Below are 10767 nucleotides of genomic sequence, written 5' to 3'. Positions count from 1 at the left end.
CCGGTACACTGCCCTTCTGTTGGAGCAAAGAAAAGGAGGGAGTGGCCAAAATTTAGGCCAAGGGAGGTTACCAGCACATGGCAGGTAGAAAACTGAAGCCTCAAACCAGCCCTGTTGTCAACAACAGGGATCCTTCTCTGTCGTTCTTTTGCACTGAAACTCTTGTTCTGCAACAAGCAGGGCACCAGCTCCTTCTTCTTCTCTGATGTCCAACGCCGTCTGATGGAGCAAGCACAATGCTTTGGAGATGCCATTGATGATGCGCTGGCGATCGCTGTCCTGCCTTGCTACTTTCTGGGTGCTGGGACCGTAGGTCCAAGACGTCCGCCCCTCATCTGTAGCTGTCACTGATATGAGTTAGAACTCTTTATCACCGTTCTGCAGGGTTTAATAACTCTTCCTTTTACTCTGGAAGATCCCGCAGAACCTAGTGATGTAGGAAATGTGACACATTTATTAGTTTTCTTCAAATTAACGCAAAAACAATTCATTGTATTTAACAATATGACTGCAAGAAGGTGGCCTGCAATCTGCGAAGGAGTGGCCATACGCCATGGGATTACTCTGGTCTAGAATGCACTGTCACTCTCTATTACATCTGTGTGTTCCTACATTCCCTATCAAGAACACCTCAAAAGGGAAAAGGCATGATACAGATCATCAGGGACATGTAGATACCTCCCTTTAATAATTGTGCATCAGGTGCACTATGCAATATACAGGCTAATGATCAAATGTGGAAACGAAAGACAAGAACTAGAGAGTCCTGGCACTTCCATGATTAGAACACATCTGATTCCAACGAAAATCAAAACAGCAGGAACAAAAAGGGTAAAAAACTAATTAAAATAGGCATTGAAAATTTGTCATGTTCAGAAAAATAAACGTAAGGTATCTCCTGTTCAGGTGGAAAACTTGTCTTACTATAGTATTGAGTCAGTTAACCAGTCCATCACTACCCTGACAGTCAGACTGGAAAACATCGAACTGGGCCTAAAGAAAATTCTTGAAAACCAGTCTGGTCATACAAAAGGGAATTATACATAATATGGGGGTCCTTGTTACATCACTGCAGTCTGGGAGTGTGAACTTGAACAATACACCAACAGTAACAAAAGGGCTGACTGGTGAAAGAAATACGGGAAAGGGAAATGGGACTAGGACACAGTTAATATCCACAATAACTAGGCAGAATGCGACATCGGTCAGGGGAGAAGCGGCAAAAGAAAAATCTATAGGAAGAACAAGAAATTACTCGGTGACAGTCAGGCATGTGACACAATACCAAGAGTACGGGTGATACACAAAAGACCAAAGTTACACAAATTTTAACTCTACCGCTGGCCGCTACACCATATACGGTAATCTCGGCTACTGTTCCAGTTCCTTCCCCGGGGGAAAATGAAACCTGGTTTCCTTTAAGGAACAAGAGCCATATACTACTTAGGAAGCAGAACAAAACTAATGCAATATAGAAATTAGGTCACCTTGTACAAGAGTCACATATCTATAATTCATGCTAACGTCCAATCAGGAAACATAAATCTAGGGCTGCCTGCTCCTTAAGGGAAGGGGCAGTAATGTGACTAACTGCAGGTGACACACTTTGATCCTGTATATCTCTTTTATTTTTCTTCAGTACCATTATAGCCAAATAGACATGCACTGGTGAAGTGCTGTCTGTCTTGTTCACAGCATGAAATATCATATCTGTGAAATTTAGTATCAGAACAAATCAAACCAACTGTTGCGCAGCGATATGCATCGTCATGATTATCCCTTCACAACACAGTGGAACTTGTAATAGTACCAGAAGCAACAACATAAAACAAAAACATGCAAAAAACTAAAAACGCCGATGTCAAGCCATCAGATATACTTGCTGTATACCAAGCACAAAAAGCATAGACAAATTAAAATAGCATATGTAAATGAGCGGTGACGCACAACACCATGTCATGCACTTTATGCACTGTGAACCTGCAGCCGAAAAAAACCAATATTCGGGCCTGCCTAATTTGTCAGGCTTAAAATCAAAATGCAATTTCCTTACTTTCCTCACGCCCCTTTGACAGCAGATCACCAGTTAATGGAGATCGGCTGTCAAATACGACTTACTGTGTCGCTTCTGACACACAGGACCAGCAGGAACAATTCATAGAAGGACAAAATGCAAAAACATGAAAAACCACAAACATTTTTTATTTTCAATGGATTCATACAAAAAAACTCATCTTGTTTCAACATACTGCTGATACTTCACATAACACACACAATACCAACTGTAACCAACCATCTTAAATCAAGGCAACTACATAGACATTATTTTTCAAAAGCAGAAATACAAATGTATCACCCCCTTTTAGGCCCTGCTTTTAGCAAGGCCGCTTAGGAATGCACTTCTCGGAGACAAGGCTCTAATTTAATAGGCTACAGATGTCGACATGAAAGCCTCGCACAGTCCTCCAAGAGCTAAGAATAACACCTCAGCAGAACTTCCTGGGCTGCTAGCCTGCCTCTGCCAGCATTCCTGGCCCCCACCACTTTTCAAGATTCCTATAATGTGCAAGCATTCTTGTCAGAGAAGCTTTTCCAAGCAGTGATTTCTCCATCTGTTTTCACTCACTCCTAACCCCCACCTCACAGACCTCAAGGTCAAATCTGCCTCACGAGATCCGCGCTCCTCAGCCCCCTCTCCCTCTCCTCACTCTGAAGCTGTCAAAGACACAATGCCTTTGTAACTCTTTCTAACCTGCAATAATTAACCTTATTTTAAAACACATGATATATATATTACTACTTTTAGGGACTACAATTTATTCCTATTTGTAGATTATTAAAACATTTACTGTGAATAATTCGCAGAACATAATAACATAACATACCAGCTTTAGAACAAATGTTTGTTACCACCCTATGCAATGGTACTCATTTCATCAAGCTTAAATGGATGAACGTCTCAGTAGGTCCAGCTAGAGTTAGAACCTTCAACCCTGATATTAAACTCAAACCTCTGCACCGGGCACATTGGCTGACTGAGCCATTAAATGCAACCCCAAATGAGAACAACCTACAAATTTGTATTATACCTAAATGTATGCATTTACTGAAGCCTAAAGCACTTTAAAGCTATTGTAACTGGCAGGAATGCTGTGTAAATAGTCTATTTTACCTAATTTCAATTTTGATATTTGAGGCACTTAAAAATAAATATCCTATAATTGTGTTACTTAATAATCATCCTCAGAATGTACTTTACAGATTGCAGAGATTGAACATTAGGCATATCTCATGTAAATCCTTAGAAAAATGAGTTTTTTACGCCTGCGCCAAGTGAAATTCAATATGCACATGTCCTCATTTTGTGGTACAACACAACATATATAATATTTTAATGCTAGGAGGTCATAGTATGAGTTTTAAGCTTTAGAAATATTAAAAAACGAATTTAAAAGCACTTATTATGTTTTTAATTTTTTTTTCATAATTAATAATAATTTCTTCTTCTTCAATAAAAGCAATAATTTTTGATAATTCCACATGAAAATCAAGCTGCATCTCTTGCCTATCATATTTAGACACATTCATTCACAAGCCTAAGCACAGAAGCTTAACTTGGAACTTTACAAATTTTTGTGCCACTTTTTTTTTATAAAAGAACAATTATTTTAACATTAGAACCAAAAATATGCTTATAAAAATGCTTAAAGAGAGGAAAACCCTTAATGGAAATGTCTTCCTGTAATACAAAATAATGAACCTTATTTTTGTAACCTTTTTAAAACACTATTCTGAAAAGCAAAGTTTCACCCGCGTTTAACTGAGGGCGAAGTCCTGGCTGAGTAAACATTCCTAGCAGTAAAAACTCCTCTCAGTATTGCAACATGAGCAAGGTGGCAGTCTTTTTCAAACTAATTCAGGCGGATTTCGTGAGTATATTACAGGAAAACAACTCCCAGATACCCCGTTTTTAGCGTGGAGTTGAACTGTGAGTAAATAGAGTAAAAACACTGAAATCCACTCTTTACCCTCACAGATTGTGGATCCACCTACCTACCTTGATGTTCAGGATATGCTCATGATGCTATTCACAACAGTGATTACGAGTATGTCTTACAGAACAAATACAAAAACTATAAATGTGTTCTCTATGTTGTGTGTTATGTTTGTCCCCCCCTTTTTTTTACAGGTTTATTTAACTGTTTGGGGCTCCTGGTGACTGCACCTGTTTGAGCCAATCCTGTGTGATAACCAAACTCATTTGGGTTTTTTCTTTTTACAGGGCATGCAATTGCATGAACCGAAAAATACCGCTGTAGGCACATTGTTAGCCTCCGGGAAATCGTTATCACTTTTCAAATAATAAATTTTTGTAGATAACACTTTCATATAGAAAAACGTGAGTAGGGTTGGGAAGTTGTGCCCCGTCCTGAAGAAGGAACACCAGTTCCGAAACATGTCGACGCACACCAGAGGTTTTGTCCCTAATTAAGACAACTGACCTCGCTTTTTTGCACACCTTTTTAATAGCACCAGCTAGGGGTCCTGAATAAAGTTTTTTCACACCACCCACTAGCCAGGTACTTTTTTATTTTTCACCACACCCTTCACTCACATATATCCCCTCACTTGCACTTGACACACACCATACATAGTCAACCTCGTTAACGCTCCCGCGTAGTCGCAGGTCACAGCGTGCCGCATCCCTTTAGCGGGGTGCGAAGACCCCGATGATGAAGCATGACACCAAGGGGCCTGTTGGTGTGTGAGGGGTATTTTACACAACACTGAGTGTCCCCCACCCTGTGGTGTACACTGGAAGTAGGATTCTCTTTGTTTAATTATCAGTGCCAGTGGAGTAGGAATCCTATCTTTTTACTCTACCTCCCCCCGTTGTTATTTCAGTTTTTCAAACTAAGACATATCAATGCGTGTTCTATAATATGCGTTTGAGTTCAGCAAAAATTTACTTCAGCTGATATGTTTGCCTGTTAATATCTAATACAATATATGTAAGTAAAAATACTATTTTATTTTTCTACAAAACACACAATTTCGTTTTTGAGGCCTTTTTTATTCCTAGTGAATGTGAATTTTAATTTTATCTTTTAAGCATTTAACAGTTTGTACATGTGCATAATTGCTTACTCTATAAATTAAATAGCAACTTATAGCTATTTTAGCATATCACATGGTTCATTTTCTACTTAATATTAATTAACTGACATTTTGCTTAACAGACTGAAAACATAAAAAAACATAAGCACACGTTGAGCTCATTTCAGACATAAACAGAAAGGGGTCAAACACTCTGGACACACAATACAGTGCGCTTTAGCTATTTATTTCATAAATAGCGCCAACGCTATTTACTTACAGAAGTTGCACCAATAGGAAAACCACATAAACATTTAAACACACATTTAACCCACAGATCAATGCTTAGTACAGAAACAAAGGACAGCCCACAGACTGTACTTAAACCAAACCATTTGTAAATACTAGTTGTAAGTCATATTTACAAGAAACGCTTCTCAATAGTGTTCCAAAAGACTGCAAAAACAGCCCACCAGACTGTTTATTTCCAAGAAGCCAAAATACACTCAATTCACTAGCTTTGGCTGGCAGAATACCCAAAAAATCGCTCTATATATCTCCATTCATAAAATTGCACAGAACAAAGGATCCTTGTATGTATTATGTCCATATTTTAATTCCCTGGGGATACAGAATCACCAAGGAAGAAATATGTTTTTATACCTAAATCTATTTAGGCATTCCCTCTAGGGGAGCTGGCGAATTTACTTCACATGACATTATGGTACCTCCAAAAGCAAAACATTCTTTGATGTGAGCTTGAAAACAGGCATCCCAAAAATACTGCAGAATATGCAAATATTATAATCAAAGTAGTGCTTAAGGTACTCTCCGTACGTTGCACCGTTCAAATTTTATACAAAGTAGAGAAAAATCTCCTCATTACCTGCCTATACAAATTGCAATTTGCATATCAATCCCATACAAATCCAAAGTTGGCCAACACAAATTCCAAAATTCCAAAGCCACAGTAAGCGTTACTAAACTACCTTACCAATCCAAGTCAAAAACCAATAGTAAGAGCTGCAGAACGACTCTTACCAAACAAATGGTTATCCAAATTGTAACTGCCAAGTTCTAAGTGACCTAACGGTCGTTTAAAATTTTTTTTTTTAATACTCACGCCAAAAAGGTTCTCAGTCAGGGGTGACATCATGTGGAGGATCAACAATCAGGAAAATCAGAAATATACTGGGCTGCAGAGACAGAGAATCCCCAGAATCTCTGTGCACAGAATACCTCCTTAGTAGAGTCCTGTCCTATCCTCCTCAGTAGTTTTCTGTCTCCTGACAAGATCACTCCTTCAGATAGCCACTTCACTGATGAGGTCAACGTTGGAGCACCAACTGAAGAAATTAAAAATCCTTCTCAGGGGTCTAATTGATACTTGGTCCTTTTAAACCAACAAAGAAGAATTTCATAGAAGCTGAAATATAAAAGTACATTTTTATTAACCTTAAATGAGGTGAGACTGTGTCACACAGAAGCCTTAGCAACTGAATGAGGTAGTCTGTTAGAATGGTCTTACTTCACGTCTTATATACTCTTTATCCTGCCCCAGGCATGTAAGGGAGTTGTACCAATTACATTCCTAAACAAATGGAAAATCTGGAGGGTCAGAAGGTGAGTAGCCTTTGGGGTTTTAGCAGGATAAGGGCAAAACATTATAATTACATAGTTCACAGAGGTTAATCTGATTTAGATGGCACTGCAGGGCATAGCATGATTACATGTCAAACAAAGGTTAATCTGATAAGCACAGGTAACGGCGAGGACGATAAACATCTGGGAAACTCCATGTAGCATGGGCTGCTCAATCAGTGTCAGGCCAAAGCATGAACAGAGTGTCCGTGCAGGAGTGCAACAGGTCAAAAGTTTGAGTTCCAGAGTGTTCGTGATACAGAGAGAAAGTCAGTCCCATGGACACAGCACAAAATGGAAGAAAAAATGGCTGAGTGAATGGCAAGACAATAAACACACTTTTCCACACTTTCTACATAGACAAAACACTCTGCCCACACTTTGCTAACTCGACTGTATAGTCCTCCAATCGAGGCTTTGCATTTTTTCTGCACAAGACCAATTCAAACTGCATCACCCAAAGCCGTTAGGGCTGCATCCAATTACACACTTTCTGGGCCATATGACATAACTAATATGCAAATTTAAGACACTGTCTCTGCACAGTTTTCGGATCAATTGTGCCATATGGGTGAAGAGCTGGAGCAGTGGCCCTTTGACAGTGGTAAAAAAAACTGTATAAGGACAGTCAATTTCTGCTTAAAAATGTAGCAGCACTTCCATACCTCCCTAAAGTAAGCAAGAACACAATACAATGCTTTTGCACAAAAGAAAATAACAACACAACAAAAACATAATGTGCACAACACAACAAAACATTCATAATGGAATGCAACACAACCACAGCACACCTCAACAAAATTACAGCAGCCTGAAAAACAACATAACATATCGCCACCACAACAAAGTGTAATGCAACGAATAAGCACAATAATGTTTGTTACACATTTCCACCAACACAAATCTGCTTTTATAATATGGTGTACAAGTATTGTTATCGACAGCAGCTGGCAAGCTGCAAGTGGTGGAACATAAATACCCAGGTCTGCTAGTCAAGAGTGATTGATTGAAAATAGTCCAAATGTGTCATGGATTGGTCAATATAATGCTAGGGTAGTCAGAATGTCAAGAATACCCAGATTATGTCCAAGATGACCACTGCTATGCAAAGGATAGCCTGAATGTTGTCAGGAATACTGACAATATATCAAGTAGGTGACACTGTTATGACAAGGGTAGCTGGTATCGTTTCAGGAATTACAACAATATGTTAATGATTATCTTTGATAATGCCAGGTAAGAAATAGAATTGTTTTTCAGAAATGCTCACAATATGTCAAAGATGGATCAATGTTATGCCAGGTATAGCCAGACATAACAACAAAATGGCCACAATATGTTAAGGATAAGCTACTGGGAAGGGAAATAAAGGGTGAGGCACAAGATGCTCATAATAGGTAAAGTGTGTGAAACAACTATGAGAGGAAAAGACAGAATGATGTAAAAAATTCCAGACATTATGTGAAAGATGGGGTCTGCCAAGAATAGCCAGAATTTCACAAAGAATGCTCACAAATTGGAAAATGTTTGCATCGACCCCAGGGATAACCAGAAAGTCATTAAGAATGGAATGCCCAGAAAATCAAGGGGACAGAGACTCCATACACCCAGTATTACGACCACATCATTCCCCCAATTCCCATATCCCCCATGCCCTGCATTTCACCCTTCTAAAACCAACAAAATCAAAATCCCATTCACGCAAATGTACACATACACATGACATCCTAATTTTCTATGCCCTGGGGAACTGCAAGCATTCCTTCAGTCGTTCTAGGAGTCTGTTAAAGCTCATGGAGCAGCAGAAACAGTCTATCAACAGGTGAAGGTTGTCATGATTGACAATGTCGACTTGTTCCCAGGTCAGCACAGGCTGTTAGGAACATTAAGGAAGGAGGGATCAAGAGAGATCTTTGCAATAGCTGTAATAATGCTTGCCGACCAATTCTATGACATGAATGTTATACCCCACTGTACTAATGCTATTCTGATTATGTGCCTTTTTTCAAACATTTTATTTTAAAAAGAAGAGAGATCTTTGCTTGATGGATAGCTGGTTATAGCACCATCTCACTCAGGTAAAGCTGTCTCCTGTTTTTTTTTACATGCATACTGAATCTCTGTTGCTCTCTGATTAGAGGCAATGGGGATTATTTACAAGCCCTTTGCACCGCTGGTGCATAATTTTTTGTGATGCACTGGCAGCAGATTTTGCTGCCCCATATTTACAAGAACATGTAAAGTCACCTCTGTATGGTGTGTCGTGTCCTTGTAAATATAACCTTTTTTCATGCAGCATTTAGGGTGTTGCTCTGGGTGTTGCCACGCAACACCCATGGATTCTGACACACACCCAGGTTTACGAGAAATGGTAAACCTAGGAATGCATCAGAATGCTATGCCCAGGGAGGCATAGGGAGGCACAAAGAGAAGAAATGTATTAATTTCTCCTCGTTTTCCCTCTTTCTATCCGTGTTGCATTTTTCAGCACACATAGAAAGTGGAAAACACCTCTCATGATTGTTTTGGTGCAGGAAGGTGTCCCTTCCTGCACAAAAACAATCATCCCCGCAATGCCTGCACCCTTGCACCATGGTGTCAGCGCATGGCAGCCCATTGATCGCCAGTGCAGGGGAGATTATAGGGATCCATCATATCGTTGTGGATATGACGCATTCCTGTGCTTTGAAAGTAACTCAGTGCGGCAAAACAAAATGGCTTGCAGCACCACGTTGATTCACTTTCTCGTAAATAAGGCTCAATGTGCATATGTAACTGAGTCATTAGCTAACCTGAGCTCATACCATCAGTTTAATTCTGGCAATCAGATTAGCTAATAACTCCCAGAATTTTGCAGTGTGGCCTCAGCGAGGATCGAGGCGGTCTGCTGCTCCTGAAGGCTCCTGAAAAAAATCACGAGACCCAGTGGGTTACAGAAGGTCACAGAAGAAATTAAATGCTGACTGTGCTGTTTCCATATTATATAGTGCCACCAACAACTCTCTGCTGCCCCTGGAGGACCATAAAAATGCCCTGAGACCCCCGCAGCGCGGGAGAGCGAGGACACTGTCAGGGGGCCGGGTCCGGGGGGCTACAGATCCCCGCATCCTTTGCTGCCCGAGTGCGGCCAATTACTCTCTGCCCGCACTGATAAATTTGCCGCCACTTTGCCACGCCATCCAGCAGGGAACAGAACTCCCAGCCCCAGAACCCACCGCGCTACCTCGTGAGCGCGTACCGCCATCCTCGCGACCGGAGGCACACGTATTTAAAGGCCAGTGGGCCCATCTGCACCCGTTTGCAGCCGTCAGCGACTGTTAGAGGCTGGGCTGGGTAACCCCCCTGTGATTCATCATACAAACGCGACCTATAAGGCAGACATGTGCCATCAAACAAGGTATTTATGTGTGTTTAGCGCAGTTTGTGGGCCTTCAAGTTGGTGCAGTAGTTAGATGACAAGCATGACAAGCATGAATAAACGTAAGGCCACAGGTCTATTGGCGGGGGGGGGGGGGACTTTGGACGCCTTTTTAACATATCCAAATCAGTCTTGACTCATGAAATTCAAATCGCGAAAAAAGACTCTCATTGGATACTTTTGTGGCCAAGAAATGGTCTTCCATGGGAGGTATAGTCCTGGTCAAGTCCCCACTGCATCCTGTGGTTCACGTGCATTATGCCAGCTTAAGCCCCAGTAAAAATGGTGACTTAATCAACCCCTCTGATCCCCCGGTAGTAGTATTAGAGACAACCACATTTGTGCAAGACGATCCCACTGTTGCTGTAGTAGACAGCGCAGGGGTTAACGAGCCCAACCAGTCACACATCTTAGTCTAAGATTCACTGCCCAGTACTATGGGACACAACGCAGTTTCATCTGGCGTATGCTGTGGGGAGGTCATGACTCGATCCAAAAGGGTCGCCAGGGAAAAAACTATTAATGCATCAAAGTCCCCATCTACTGGTAATGGAGAGCCGACTGCGAAACGCCCAAGAAAAGGAGCCACACAAAAGCAAAAATAAAAACCC

Source organism: Lissotriton vulgaris, chromosome 2_1, assembly GCF_964263255.1.
Source record: "Lissotriton vulgaris chromosome 2_1, aLisVul1.2, whole genome shotgun sequence".
Lineage (NCBI taxonomy): Eukaryota > Metazoa > Chordata > Amphibia > Caudata > Salamandridae > Lissotriton > Lissotriton vulgaris.
This window is presented reverse-complemented; position numbering follows the sequence as displayed.